Genomic DNA, 16,184 nt, shown 5'->3' on the forward strand with positions numbered 1-16,184 from the left:
CCCTTGATCTTAATTGAAGTTGATCAGCACACAGGGGAGAAAACAGAGAATGAAACCCTTAGCTTTAGTTTACTAGCCATGGTCAGTGTACAATAGTTAACTCTTAGCATAGATGGACATAGGAATGACATAATTCACAGCCAACTTAGTTACCAATTTCATTTACTTTGTAAAGGACATTGTCTTTTTTAAGTCCTTTTCCAAGGTCTTTTAAAACTGCCTGTTTTTTCTTTGGCTTAGTCAGGTCACAAAGTTTTAAAGCAATTTAGATTAATTCACAGCTTCCATTGACAAAGATTTTTAGTAGGCAGAGTAACCTTGAAACCATAATCACTTACATATAGTCGAATAAGACACAGACAGACATGTTTGTGCACAGATTATAGAGCGTGCTTAGATTTTAAAATAGACTTTTAAAGTTTTGAAATTTTAGTGGAACTACTTTTCTAATTATGATGGAACCATGTGGTCAGTTTAAAATACAAAACTTTGCCAACAAGAAACCTAGTGAACAGGAGGCAATAGGAACATACACTTGGCCTAGCATAATGGCACCACAGGACAGGGGAGGGGGAAAGGGTAGTACCAAGCTGAAGTACCAAGAGGCCAATTTGGCACATCCACCACTTGCTCAATGCTAGAGAGAAGATTAATACACTTTTGGTAATATCCAAACTTGTTGGCCTTTATTTCGGGGAGTTTAGACTTAAACTCACCCATTTTCTATCTAATGAGTAGAAACAAGCAATTACTGGTTACATTCTTCCAGGGCTTAACCAAAGCGTTTAGCATATGAAATACTTGTGAAAGAGGTTACAAGCAGGTAATTTTGGCAAGAGGCAGAGTTTAAGGGGAGGGGGAGAGAGAGAGAGAGAGCTACTTGCTCAAGCACTCTCAGAAGTGGAGTTTTAAATGTGGGGCCAAATTTAACTGATGGGGACTCAACAGCCCTCCAAGTCCAGGTGGCCTTAATGTAAAGAAATTTAGTGTCCTTCCCATGGTAAGTGATCTGAAGCCATGTGCCTAGAGTAGAGTGTCCTCTGCAGTGCAGGTTGGCTCCTAAATAGGTGGTGGCCCCACCAGTGGAGACTGTCCTTATGTTGGTCCAAGGTGGGTCCTTGGGCCATGGTAGGCCCCTAGTGGCTAATTCCAGCACTTGGCCAAGTTTTTGGTCAGATGGTGAGGGTGGGGCTCAGTTAGCCCAGAAAGGCTCAGGTGGCCTTACCACTGATATTGGAATCAGAAACCCCGACCTCGGACAAACTTGTCACTTACCCTGGAGTGGGAATTAATTAGTGGGGCTGGATGGGCTGGTAGAGCGCTCAGTCAGGAGAAAGTTACCTTGATGGTCCTCTGGTGACTGGAGTGAAGGATCTCAGAATAGGTCCCAGGGCAGCTGTTTGAACTCCCTTCTGAAGTGCAGGGGGAGCAAATGCACTGGGGAACCTATCCCAGTATGGAGCCACCAGTGAAAGAGGATCAGACACATCCATCCTATGGGACCATGCAGAGGCAGGCAGGCAAAGGAGAAAGATTATTACAAGGTTTATTAGAGGAGCCATATTTCCCCCAAGAGGGAGCACATGACCTCCATCATCATCCTGGTAGCAAAAGTATCTGAGAGAAAAGGAAGTGAGGTAGATGGGAGTTCAGGTGGGTCTGGGTGGAGAGAGGGAGAGGCCAGTTGTATGGAGGGAACTCCAGAAATGAGAGGGGGCCCAGATGAGGGTGGAGCTGAGGACCAAAGGTGAGCGATCTACAAACTGCAGTTCAAAGCCAGTCCAGGCAGAGAAAGATTATCATCTCTAACTAGCCAGCAGAGTGCCAAAAAAGCGGGCAGGGCAGAGTTGCTTTGGAGTCCGAAGTGGCAAAGTGCAATCCTTGCACTGGAGAGCTGAAAAACAGCACTCAGGCACTAAGTTCAAGTCCAGTGACCAAGGGAAATGTCAAGGTTGCGTTTACCCTAACATAGAAAGAGGCACTCCTGGGACTTTGGCAATAATGTTTGGCTCTTCTAAAATTGATCAGAGCTGGAGGTCATGGCAAGCTACTTTATAAGCATACATAACTGGGCAAGAACTTGTCAACCATTTGTAATAGTTGGCTGTAAAAGGCTGAGGTTGTGAAATGTGGGGAATAGCTTAAATCCAAACTGCTCTGTATGTGCTTAAAACCCTAATTGGCAGAAAATTCTGGGCTGACACTAACCAAATAAATTTGTTTAAGAATAAAATATGAAATTGTTAGGACCAGATCAAAAGTAAACAGATAGGGTATTAATTAGAACAATGAAGGAGAAAATTCAAATTTAACTGAGACAAATAAGTCCCAGGTAAGCAGAGAAACATTGGTATAAACACCAAAATAAAACAAAATTGTGGTCTGATAATTACTAAAAAGATCATTTATATCAGGATTTAGACCAAATGTTAAATTTTCAAAGATAAGGGCTTAAGTAGAGAGTTACGCACCAGGAGCTACACTAAACATCTGTATTCCAAAGGATGGCCTGCCTGTCCCACCTAGGCTATTTGAGGAGCTAAACAATGCTTTTGCCCATTTGGGGAGGTAATGTTTTCGTAGGATTTCAAGGTAAGACTTGTCCCACCTCCAGGCCTGGAAGCTGGGTGCAATGCCCCCATCTCCAGCCTAGATACCAGGATGTCTACAGGCAGTTGTGTGGACTCAACCACCCTATTTGCCTTGATGCAATTTGTAATCACTAAGTGTTCGTTCTGCTTTTATAACTTGTTTGTCAATTACAAAACTGCCACTGAACACCTACAAGTGGAACTTCTTATGGATCTTACCTTTAAACATCCTAGACTATTTAAATCTTTTACAAACCAAAGTACTAAACAGGCTATGCTGCTAAAGCTCCCCCACCAAAAGGGTCCATACAGTTATGAAAAGTTAAAAAATTATGCCTAAACTCTAGTTTGGAATAAAATGTAATTAGTAAAAAGTTGTCACCTTGACAAACTACCCCACACCATATTCTAAAAGCCAGTGTACAATCAGAAAAATATTAGGGGAGTTTACTAAAGTTAGTCCCTAGGTAAAACTTCTTTAATGAACCTGTGTAGACTAATGCCAACTGTTTACACACCCATAAAACATTTAAGCTTCAATTATTAAAAAAACAAAAAAGGGGAATCCCCAAGGGAAACTTTTGCCTTAACCTTATTTACTCTAAATGTTTAAAATTTCACTCAAAGTGATCCTTTCACTAAAGCTGAAAAGCATTTTATCCCTCTAGCACCACCTCACTATCTATTCCCATATGGTTTAAAAAATTTAATCAATGAAGACTAAGACTAATGCCCCATAAGGGAAAACAGTGTTTCTATCATTCCAGATGGATCCACTGGCAACATCTGGGTCCCTTTTTGACTCATTCGACCTCCAGAGAAGCAAAAACAACACAACACAATCCTGAGGAAGATCTAGTACGCAGCTTTGCAGACCTAAGCTTGAAGTCCCGAGGAAGCCATCATCCTTATCTTAAGAAAACCAGCTTGACCCCACCAACATGGGGTCAGAATAAGGTGTTGACACAAGACCGAAGCCACCCTGGTCAGTACAAAAACCCCTAGAATACCTGAATATCTGTTTTGGCCATGATTGCACTGCTTGTGAATACTTCTGCAGTGAGTAGTGAACATGCATATTGGGCCTATGTCCCTCACCGACCATTGTTAAAATTAGTGGATTAGCTAGACCAAGGTCCGGTGGTGTATACAAATGACAGCACGTATTTTCCTCCACCATGGGATCATGCAGACCCTACTCATCCAGGTGAGGAAGGAATACCTCATATTATTTCCTTAGGATTTGAGTCTTTACCACTGTGTTTAGGGACATCACCTTGCTTACCAACCAGAAGACAGGTATGGGCATACATCTTGCCTGATGATAAAATCAACAATCATATGGGGCTATTCAGCACAATTTCCTTAAATTTTATTGGTAAGGATCATTCTTATACAAATAAGACTGGGCGACCACCTAACCTAGTATGCCAGGACATTAATTATTGAATTTTGTTTATGTTTCTATTCAGTGGTCTCAGTGTCAAAACCCTAGAGGAAAGATTATACAGCATAATGATAACATCTCATTTATAGATTGAGGTCCTCATGGATGTTTCATTGCCAATTATTCTGAAAAGCATGTTGGTGATTGGTATACTAATAATTCTTCTGATGGTGACGTCTATACAATGGAGTTATAAATCATGTAGAACCCATTGGCTTGCTCACCTGACATGATGGAGGCCTTGTGCCTCGTAGGCCACATATGAATTTCAGGGGACACTTAGGGCCTGAGCAGTGGCATTTATAAAACTTGCCACCCAATTTTATACAACCCAGAATTGGATTGGTCACTTTACTAGGGCCCATGAGGCAAATTATACATTTTACAGGAACCATTCTTCTACTGTACAGGGTTGTATTAAACTTTCCTATGTACTAGCCCACAGGGACAGTGTCAATCAATGAGAACCCACGCAGCCTGGACTCTTTACATGCTTAAATCATACTATTTCTTTTAATATGCCTTCTCAGTCTCTCCTGATATTAAGATTTCGCTTAGGGGTCTGGGTGCCTGTTAACCTCACCCGACCTTGGCAGGAGAGCCCCACTGTTGGTTTGTTGACAGGAGTCTTCCAGCAACTGATGAAGAGAACTAGGAGATTCCTGAGTCTGAGTATAGCTGTGATCCTTGAAATGACTGCTATCATCATGACTGCTGCAACTGCCGGAGTGGCCCTGCATTCCTCCATCCAAACCAAGGACTTTGTAGAGAAGTGGCTGGACTGTCACCAGCTATGGACTCATCAGCACAATATTAAACAGGACATTGATTCCCGTCTGAACACCCTGCAACACACGGTGCAGTGGATGGGAGACCAGATAATTGATCTGCAGAAACAGCTAACCTTCAAGTGTGATTAGAGCTCAATAAACTGTGCATCACTCCTACTTGATTCAACACTTCTAACATTACTTGGCAGGGACTTCACTACCACCTTCCGGTCTTGCAAGGAAATTTGACTTGGGACATCCACTAGTTACAGCAGGAAGTCATTGAGACTTTCTTGGCACAACTCCCTGGGGTGGGATATGAAGGTCTGGCTGAGGAATTGCATCTGTGCTAAACCAATTGGACCCTCATACCTGGTGGCACAGTTTTACCCATAGTGTTTCTACAGGATTGATTGCATTATGTCTTGTCAAGATATTGCTGTCTACATTCCAAAATAGTTTCTGCAAATCCCTTCTGCAAAGGATCTCTTGCTTACGGTTGTACTTAAACAAACAAAAAAGGGGGGAGATGTCAGAGGCATCAACCGGCATAACCCCATCTGTTGCTGTTTCCACAGCGGGATCTGGGAACACGATGTGTGGTATAGGCAAGAAGGGACTACACCATGTGGGTATAGACAAAATTTATTGAAACATCACATGCTTATATACAGCACACAAGCAGGAGAAGTAAATCTTCAGTCAGGGGCAGAGAGTTAAACAGTTTTATGGGAGCACAGACAATGAGAGTTTAAACAGAAAAAGCTAATCCTTGTCAACAAATGTGGAGCAGTTCCACTAATCAAGGTTGTAAAAGTAGGTAAAGCACAGGTGATTACACATTGGGGGGGGGGGGTCTCCACGCATTGTTCTACGTGGTTAAGTAGATGAAGCAGGAATGGTACTTTGAGCAAACCATTACCTGAGTCTTGCACCGGGGCAGAACCTTTGCCCAGCATGGAGGAAAGGGTGTCCCTTCCTCCCTGAGAAGAATTGGAAGTGGTCCTGTGGCTCAGGTGGTAGGGCACTTGCTTTCAGCTGAAGAGCTGAGGGACAGCGTCCAGGCCCAGAGTTCAAGCCCCACAACCAACACAAATAAATAAATTGGAAGGAAGGGATGCATGCCTGTATGCACCCTCAGGGCACAAAGGTGCTCAGATGGGGTTTTGCAGGCCTATGCCTCCAACACCCATATGAACCCCTCTCCTTCTGCTCCCACTCCAACTCCCAGATCTTAGGCAGATTGGGTGGAAGGGGGCTGTGTCAGTCCTGGAGTTTTTCTCCGCCTCTGGCTGTGCCTGAGCAGCTGCAGGAGCCCTGGCCCATGCTGCACGAGGCAGCAACAACTGCTGCAGTCGCTGCTGCAAGTTTGGCCATTTGGCTCCACTCCTGCCTGGTTGCCCTGACACTGGAGGAGTCTCGCTGGCTCCTTTGCTGTTTCACACTGCACCTCCAGCCTAGGGATGAGCCCAGGAAGCTCGGCGCTGGAGCCTTTGAGGCCTGAGGTCAGCCGCTGGAGGGATTTGGAGGGGCTGCCCAGTCTGCAGGGTCTGGCCTGAGGAGCCTGTGCCCCAGCCATGGCTGCTTGCTGCTTCTCACTGCCGCTCAGAAGAAGCGGCGGCGGCGCTGGCCTGTAGCTGGCTTGCTTGCTCCCTCCGAGGCTCTTATAGTTGTGTTACTGGCAGAACAATATCCCAACTGCTCTAGTACTATTTTATTGTATTTTAAAAATAAAAGACTTCATGGGCCCCATAAGTGCTTTATAAAATAGGACTGGCAGCCGCTATTTAAATAAATGTGAGAATTCAGGAGTTTTTCTTTTATCTTCCTAAGTGATTTTTTTTTGTCTGTCTTGGGACTTGAACTCTGGGCCTGGGTACTACTGTCCCTTAGCTCTTCAGCTAAAGGCTAGCACTCTACCACTTGAGCCACAGGACCACTTAGGTTTTCTGGTGGTTTATTGGAGATAAGAGTCTCATGGTCTTTTCTGCACTGGTTGGCTTTGAATCTCGATCCTCAGATCTCAGGTTCCTGAGTGGCTAGGATTACAGGCAGGAGCCACTTGTGCCCAGCTCTAAGTGATCATTTTAAAGGCTAAGCATAATAGATCACTCCTGTAGTACCATCTACTTGGGAGGCATAGATTGAGAGGACTGCAATCCAAGACCAACCCAGGCAAAAATTGAGATCTGATCACAATCATCAAGGTGGGCTGATTCCAATAATCTCAGCTAGATGGGAGGCTGGTCCTGGGATGGGAAGAAAACAGGATGCCCTAACTTAAAAACTAAAGTACAAAAAGGCCGTGGTGTGGATTAAGAGTTAAACACCTGCCTAAGCATGAAATCCTTTGTATAAACCCTAGTACTGAGAAAAGGAGGGAGGGAGGAAAGCAGGAAGGGATATAGGGGAGGGAGAGAGATGTTATTTCATTAATTTTACATTTTTCCTAACACCATTCATTTTGAGTTTCTTTTTTTTTATTCGAAAGTTTTTTATTTGCTTTCAAGCGATTGTTTATGACACATTCATAAGCATTTTGAGTTTCTTTTGCTCAAGACTAGCACTCTGCCACTCAAGCCTCAGTACCACTTCCAGCCTTTTCTCTTTATGTGGTACTGAGGAACCAAACCCAGGACTTCAGGTATGTGCTAGGCCAGCACTCTATTACTAAGCCACATTCCCAGTCCTTCTTTTATTTTGTAAGATGAGGTTTGGTTTTGTGTTCTTCTCTTGGCATGGAACTTAGGCTAGTCTCAACCTAACTTCTGACTCAGCCTCCTAAATTCAGAGATTGCAAACATAGACCACCATACTCAGCTCAGGATTCCTTTGAGAGAATCATCTTTTCAGAGACAGAGTTATTCTGTCTTCCTTGGATTGGATGGCCTTTTGCTTTTGGCATTGTATTAATCCCATTTCTTGTCCTGATATATTTCTCCTTCTAGATCAATAGAAAATTTTCAGCTTCCCAACTTGAAGCCTATTTGTGTCATCGAATAATATCACAAAACTTGTGAATATCATTACCTGGCATCATGGGCATGCCAGCCAGCTAAAACTCAGCTATCAGATGGGCTTGGGCTTCAACAATGCAGGCATTTCTCTGCATAATCTGAAAACTGTCATAGATAATGTTGGTTTATTCCATCCTGTTTTCAGCTGCTTGCCATTCTGAGCTTTGTATGTTTTTGCTTTCTTTTATTTATTTATTTATTTTTTGAGTCATAGGCCTTGATCTCTGGGCTTGGCTTGGGTGATGTCCCTGAGCTTTTCAACTCAAGGCTAGCACTCTATGACTTGAGCCACAGAGCCACTTCTGGTTTTCTGGTGGTTTATTGGAGATAGGCGTCTCACGGACTTTCCTCCCTGGGCTGGCTTTGAACCACGATCCTCAGATCTCAGACTTCTAAGTAGCTAGGATTACAGGTGTGAGCCACCTGTACCCGGCCCTGACTGAATCTTGAAAAGAGAAGACAGGAATAGGTCAAGAGACACACAGTATCAAAATGGGGATGGGAGGGATCGAGAGTCCTGACTGAGCAGTGGATCCATATAAAGTCTGATCAGACTTACTCCAAACATGAAGGAACATCTTCAGTCTGGATGTGGAATGCCTATAAACATTGTCAGGGACATGAAAGGAGCAGGGTTGGGATGAAGGTTTTAGGGAGCACTGTGGGATGAAGTGTCATTAAAAACTCAGCTCTGGGGCTGGGAAGTTGGCTCAGTGGTAGAGCGCTTGCCTTGCATGCCTGAGGCCCTGGGTTCGATTCTTCAGCACCACATAAGCAAAATGGAAAGCCGGAAGTGGCGCTGTGGCTCAAGTGGTAGAGCACTAGCCTTGAGCTGAAGAGCTGAGGGACAGGGCACAGGCCCAGAGTTCAGGCCCCACAACCGGACCCTCCCCCCCAAAATAAAACTCTCAGTTCTGACAGCACAGATCAAGTGTATGTCGTGGGAGTCCCCTGTTGTGCTGTGGCAATGCTCTTCCTGTGTATGTCTGCCTAGAGGGGGAGGTGTTTGCTCCTCATTTGTCATTAATTCTAGAGGACAGAGGAGCCCCATGAGTCCAGTAAACAGATGCTTTCTGGCAGCTTCTCACAGTGTTTCCTCCAGGCAGCACCAGCCTCTTTACTTGCTCTGATGAGGCAGCTGCATATGGGTCTGCAGGAATTTCTTGTCAAGAAATTAGAGAGTCATTCATTCATTACTCTAGAACAAAGAGTGGCAATGCCTAACTATAGGTTGCTTTGTTATTCCAATGTGTGTGCTACTGGCACTGGCTTGTCTCTTCAGTCTGCACAGGCTCAAGACAATACTATAGTCAGCTCGGACACACCAGCTTACACCCAGTCACTACTCAGAATGTGATGCCAAAGCTACTCCTGGTAATAGATGACAAGGCTGTTTAAATCAGAATAAGATCACAGCAGAATGCACTACGATATCTTTTTGCTCCTCTGATTTAACAGCTTCTAAGCTAGTGTTTCCTGGCTTCCTATCCTTGTGGCGTAGTATGAGAGCCATCTAGGTTGTTGCAATGCATCAGCCAGGAGAAGGGTGTCTATAGTCAGAGTATGACACAAAACATAGCATCTGTGGTGAGGTTAGACTTGGTGTTGGATTATAATTAAGCTCTTGCTGCAAAGCTGGGAACCATGGAAATGGACTGCCATTGTGAAATGGACATGGGATAATTTAGGAGACAACAAGGATCTGAGTAGCTCTCACCTGTAATCCTAGCTACTCAGGATGCTGTGATCTGAGTACTGAGGTTCAGAGACAACCTAGGCACAAATATCAGATAGTTTCTTTCTTCCAATTAACTAGCAAAAACTGGAACTAGAGCTGTGGCTGAAGTACTAGCCATAAGAAAAAGAGCTAAGGGTCAGCACTGAGCACATGCTAGCATGAAAAAAATGAGAAAGACATAAGAAGGGAAATTACAAGGGAAATTACAACAAACTTACTGTGAACAATTAGACCTCTAATTATCTTTCTTTTTATTAGCAAGTATTGGTTGTACAAGAAGGAGGTTGTGACGTTCCCATACATGGATACAATGTATCACAGTCATACCCCCTCCATCACCTACCCAGTCTTATTTCCAGTTAACACTAAAAAGCCAGAAGCAGTGAGGTAGCTCAAGTGGAAGAGTCCCAGCCTTGAGCAAAAATCTGAAGTGACATTACCAGGTCCTGAGTTGAAGCCCTAGTACAAGGACCACCACACCCAACAAAAATAAAACATTCCATGGGAATGAATGTAGATCTTGTAACATACAACTACAGAAAATAGTAATGTCTGGCATTGAGCTCCCTTAAATTATAAATAACATGAGGAAACAAAGGTCCAAAGTCTTTTTGAATAGCATTTTATTTTCTGAGGATAACAGAATAACAAGACATTGTTATTGTCTGTTCTGTCACATGGTGTTAGATATAAGTATGGGATACTCTGCAGGAAGAACCTCTGTGCAACTTCTGAGGAAACAGAAGTTGGCTGTTCTTTTAAGGGTGAAGGAAATACTTTGTATCTTTTGATGGCTGTGAATCTATGGGAAATCATCAACCAATTAAAAAACTAGATATAGTTATAGAATTATATCATCTTATAATAAGAAAGGTCATTAAAGGCACTTTAAAACTAAACAAAGAGGGGCTGGGAAGGTGTCTGAATGGTAGAGTGCTTGCCTCACATGCATGAGGCCCTGGGTTCAATTCCTCAGAACCACATAAGCAGAAAAACAGAAAGTGGTACTGTGGCTCAAGTGGTAGAGCACTAGCCTTGAGCTGAAAAGCTGAGGGACAGCTCCCAGGCCCTTTGTTCAGACCCCATGGCCAACAAAATACATACATACATACATACTTACATAAACTAAGAATAAGAACTTTAAGAGAGTAAACTAATAGAAATGGAATATAACTTAAATAGCAATCTACAAATTTATACTGTTAAATTCATTGAGTACTTAAAAAATGGGGAAATTCAATTCTTTCCCATAATAGATTGTTAACTGAAGAATATAATTTGAGTGAGGGAATTTTGTGTATCATCTAATAGAAATGCCATGTAAGCCAGAACACATAAGGCTCCCACAGTACATAGTGCTGTCTGAAAATGAACTCATGGAAAAATGGTACAAAACCTCGTTCAGAAGTCATACTAAACTTTTTCTGTGTATATGCTGATCCTGGGGTTAGAACTGAGGGCTTGGGTGCTGTCTTTGAGCTAATTTTGCTCAGGACTAGTGCTGTGCCACTTGAGTCACAGCACCACTTCCAGGAGTGTTTTAGTAGTTTTTTGGAGATGAGTCTCATGGACTTTCTTTCATGGGCTGGCTTCAAACATTGGTCCTCAGATCTCCACCTCCTGAGCAGCTAAGGCTATAGGCATGATCCAGCAGTGCTGGGCTCCAAACTGACAATTTTCTCTCAAGAAATATCACTTCACACTGAAATAGTGAATCCAAATAGCTCATAATGGAACAAGGAATAATATTTCCAGAGCAACCTATAGTGGATCTATTCGCATATACTGTGACAGATACCAAATGTTCCCAAATCAAATCTACCCTAACCATTTTTCTCTCATAGACCCTTCTTAAAGCAATTTCAGCAGGTTTTGTTAGTTTGTTTTGTGCTTATTCTAGGTCTTGAACTCGGGGCCTGAGTACCATATCTATGCTCCTTTTGCTTAATCTTAGCATGCTACCACATGAGCTACAACCCATTTCCTTTCTTTTGGTAGTTTTTTGGAGATAAGACTCACTGATTTTTCCTGCTTACAACCTTCTGAATAGATAGGATTAAAGTTGTGAGCCACTTTCCCCCACCTTCATTGTTTACTTTTTTAGGAGCACATAAAGTACTTCCACCACATTTGTCCATTTGCCCTTCCCCTCACAATTCTACCCCCACCAAAAACCTTATAATAGCTTTCTTAATCCCTTGATTAAAGTAAACTAAGCAAAGAGACAATTAAAAATGATATGCTATGTCTTAGGTTGCCTTGATCTTAGCAGAGTATCACTTCAAGTTAAAAACTGATTAACAAAAATTAAAGAAAAATACCGAGGAGACTCAAAATTGAACAAAGTAAATCCTAATCTTCAAGTTTCAGGTCTCCAAGTAAAAGGAAAGCAGAAACTGTTGTTGGGAGTTCCAGGTAACCAGTGAGGCTTGATAGTCAAATGTGATGTGTGATCCTGAAGTCTGAGGGGAGGATGAGCAGTACTAATGTATAAGTGTTTAAAATCCCTCACTTCAATGGTTATGCTAGGGTGAAGTTGAGAATATCCTTGTTCAAGGTTTTGGGTATCATCATATTTATGACTTCATGAAATCCCATAACATCATGATGCCTCTTCCTGAAAATTCATTGAGTAATCCTAGCTACTCAGAAGGCTGAGATCTGAGCATCATGGTTCAGTTATCTCCAATTAATCACCAAAAAGATGGAAGTGGAGCTGCAGCTCAAGTGGAAAATCACTAACCTTGAGGGGGAAAAAAAGCAAACAAGAACAGATTCTAAGCCCTGAGTTCAAGCCCTAGGAGTGGGGGTGGGGGGAGTTTGATTGAGAAGGAAGACAAAAGACAGTCAAAGCCAAGAGTAAAGTAGCTCCTAAGAGTTCAGAGATTACAACCTAGAATGCCTTTAACCAAGGATGCTTGTCTTAGTTGGGTTTTTCTTATTGTGATTTTTTTTTTTTGGGTCCAGTCGTGGGGCCTGAACTCTGGGCCTGAGCGCTGTCCCTCAGCTCTTCAGCTCAAGGCTAGTGCTCTACCACTTGAGCCACAGCGCCACTTCCGGGTTTTTTTCTTTTTGCTTATGTGGTGCTGAGGAATCGAACCCAGGGCCTCATGCATGCAAGGCAAGTGCTCTACCACTGAGCCAACTTCCTAGCCCCTTATTGTGATTTTTTTTATAGGCAAACAGCATTGAATTGGAGAAAAAAATAGCTTTCTCAACCTAAACAAAATGTCAAAATGAAGAAAAAGCCTATCTTGCGCAAGCCTATAAGGCAGGAGTTACTTGAGGGGAATGAAGAAAGCCTAAAGAAGAGCTCAGCATCCCAGAGAATGGTGTGTCAGACCAGGAAGGCAAAGAGGAGGACCAGGAGCCAGAATCATCATGTGACCTCAATTCTGTGGATATGTGCAAAGTCATGTGTTCACTCACTAACTCTTAGGATTTTGTCATGGCTAGGACACTAAACTTGCTCCTTACTCAAATTTTCCCTTTCATCTGCTTGATCTCAAAACTTCTTAACTTGGGCGGCATTTTTTGTGCTTTTGAAAATTTTATTATTTCTCAAAAACAGCCTTTGAAGTGTTAAAAGGACATCTGGGTGAATAAAGTGGAAATATTCGAGTTTTGTTAAAAAAAAAAATGAAGACCATGGGAAGAGGTGTAATAAGAATAGTCTCTTCCGTGGGAAAAGTCTTAGCAGTTTTACCTTCAGCTCCATCTGTAAGAAACCATTAACATTCTCTATTAGTAGTTATTATTTGTATAATTAAATTTGCAATTGGCACTTGATGATCCAAATATTAAGTACCATGTCCCCTGAGCAAAGTTTAGGTTGTCTGATATAAAGTTGAAGAGCCTACAAGTTTAAATTTTTCTTTAATATAATAAGTAACAGACTATTTTTCAAAATCTACTTGGTTTGGCAAACTTGAATTGCTAGGCCTGGTAATACTTTTCATTGTAGGAACAACTAGTTTTTCTACATAGCTCTTACCCTATACCCTGATGCCCTACTCTGCTTTGTTAGCCTTGTCCAATACTTTGGGATGTAGTCCTTTGGTTTATTTTTATCATTCTAAAGCTAGTCTCTATCATCATAGATATGTCAGAATTGGCATGTTAGTCTAAATATCTGGGAATAAATCTATTTCTTCCACTGTTCTCCCCACAGACATCTTTAGGTAGAAAAATGTTGTTTCCTGCTCTTTGCCTTAGCACCATCTTCCTAGAAAAAACAGCACCATGAGAGCCAAGTAGAGGAAGCGAATGCGCAGGCTGAAGGGCAAAAGAAGAAAGATGAGGCAGAGGTCTAAGTAAACCAGTCTGTGCACCCATCGAGGCCAGAGGAGCAGGAGGAATAAGGAATGCCATAGGCTGGGACACTGAGATGCTGGACTGCATGCCGCTGTGATTTCCCAGTGGATCCAGAACTTTCATTGCCAAGATCATCTCTGAAAGACACACCTTGCTCATAACCAAGCATCCCCTGATGGTCCTGTGCCCCAGACCTGTGACATTCTGGACTAGTTCTGTTCATAGTTGTGGCCAAGTGTGACACATGTACAATAAACCATCTCTTTTGCTGTTGCAAGAAAAAAAAGGAAAGAAAAATGTTGTTTCCTTATTGAAAATTCACCCATTTCAAATATTTTGTGGAAGTTTCTTTTTTGTTTATTGTTTTTTGTTTTTTGGATTTTGTTTTTTGTTTTGTCAGTCATGGGACTTTAATTCTGGGCCTAAGCACCGTCCCTCGTTCTTCAGCTCAAGGCTAGCACTCTACTACTTGAGCCACAGTGCCACTTCTGGTTTTCTGAGTAGTTTATTGAGATAAGAGTCTCAGGGACTTTCCTGCCTGGGCTGGCTTTGAACCATAATCCTCAGATCTCAACCTCTTGAGTAGCTAGGATTGCAGGCTTGAGCCACCGGTATCTGACTGGAAGATTTTTATATGTGGATTTATGGAGGGGTGTATTTGTTTTCTACTCTTCAAACCATTATTTAATGACCATTATTTTGGTATTGAGCAATTTTATTATTTCAATTTGGGGCATTGCTTTATTTTGTTTTGTTTTTGCCCATAATGGTATTTGAAATCAGGGGCTCATACTCACCTTACTTGAACCACTGCTCAAGTCCAGCTCTTTGCTTGTTGAAGATGGAGTTGCAGACTTTTCTGCCTGGCCTGGCTTTGAATCACCATTCTCCAGATCTTAGCCTCCTAATTAAATTTTATGTGTTCAATAGTGTGGAATGTAAGCCAGGCATGGGAAGCTAACAACTATAATCCTAGCTACTCAGGAGACTGAGATGTGAAGTCAATCCCAAACATAAAAGTTTGTAAGTCTCTCAACTCTAACAAACTTCTCAGAAAAGGCTAGAAGTGGTGCCATGGCTCAGGTGGTAGAATGCTAGCTTTGAGCAGAAGAAGCTCAAGACAGCACCTAATCCCTGAGTTCAAGCCTCTGCCTGTTGGGGTGGGGGGCAGAAGATTGGGTTTCAAACAGTCAATTGGAAACTCTTCTTCCCAACATTTCATGACCAGTCTTCCCTCTCCTCATTCATAAAGGCCACAGTATTACAGGTTTTCTACCAGAGGCATAGAAACTGGTAATATTAAGTGCTTTTTGTTTTACATTCAGTTCACTTTGGAACTTTAAAAAACTTCTATAACTTATAATAAAGATTTATACTACTGAAAATTAACTGATTTTTTGAAAAGCATAGAAAAAAAATCTTTGTCAAGGGTCCCAGTGGATACTAAGGAACATTATTGGGAAATTTTTACTTGGTTGCTTGTCTGTTGCATCATTTAAACACATGTGGAATTTGGGGTTTTTCAGCATTTTACCACCAAATCTTCAACAAACTACATTGCCTCATTGGATTTTGCTTCAAAAGTTATAAAATATTTTGACATGTTTTTGGTTTGGTCTTTTGGGGATTTTGGCTTTTGGAGTGCTAGTGGGCCAGTACGTAGGCTTGAACGGAGGTCTGGTATCTTGCTTAGATTATTTTGCTCAATGCAGTCACTGTGTCATTTAAGTCACATTTCCACTTCTGGCTTTTTGCTACTTAATTGAAATAAGAATCTTGAGGATTTGTTTCCTTGGGTTGGCATCAAACTGTGATCTTCAGATCCCACCTTCATGAGCAGCTGAAATTACAAGTATGAGCCAAACCCTGGATATATTGTACTACCTATAAAACCAAAAGATGGACAAAATTCGGAAGCAAGTGTGTATGATATGTATTTTACATAATTATATAGACAAATATAACCATGTAAGTGTGTGTGTGTGTGTGTGTGTGTGTGTGTGTGTGTGTGTGTGTGTGTGTGTGTGTGTGTGTGATTTTAAATGTGTAGAGGGAAATGAAGATGTATTGAGGAAAGATTTCACCTAGGTTTTTTCACAGACTGGGCTACAATACAGTCATCATCCCATCCATCTGCATCCTTACCTAAGATATGCACATCCTGTGGTGGTATCATGGTTATTTTTTGTGTGAGCGCCACTACCGGGGCTTGGATTCAGGGCCTGGATGTTGTCCCTTAACTTTTGTTGTTGTTGCAAGGCTGGTAGTCTGCCTTTTGAACCACAGCTCAGCTTTCTGTCTTTTGCT

At 42.2% G+C, this 16,184-nt stretch overlaps 1 protein-coding gene across 13 annotated transcripts in view; it reads left to right on the forward strand.

Annotated features, from left to right (window-relative positions):
* The window catches only part of LOC138822647 (protein FAM114A2-like), a 72,695-nt gene extending 57,517 nt beyond the window's left edge, over nt 1–15,178 (forward strand). For 10 of the 13 annotated variants that reach the window (XR_011370589.1, XR_011370590.1, XR_011370591.1 and 7 more), the window contains 2 exons: nt 3,359–3,576; nt 12,742–15,178. The gene's annotated coding sequence lies outside the window, so the exon portion shown is untranslated. Of the gene's footprint in view, nt 1–3,358; nt 3,577–4,662; nt 5,654–12,741 lie in introns of those variants that run through there. The other 3 variants (XR_011370594.1, XR_011370593.1, XR_011370599.1) reach the window with 3 other exon arrangements.
* The last annotated feature ends 1,006 nt before the right edge of the window (nt 15,179–16,184 follow it).

This window comes from Dipodomys merriami, unplaced genomic scaffold, assembly GCF_024711535.1.
Source record: "Dipodomys merriami isolate MVZ:Mamm:240054 unplaced genomic scaffold, mDipMer1.0.p SCAF_1135, whole genome shotgun sequence".
In the NCBI taxonomy this organism is placed as follows: Eukaryota; Metazoa; Chordata; class Mammalia; order Rodentia; family Heteromyidae; genus Dipodomys; species Dipodomys merriami.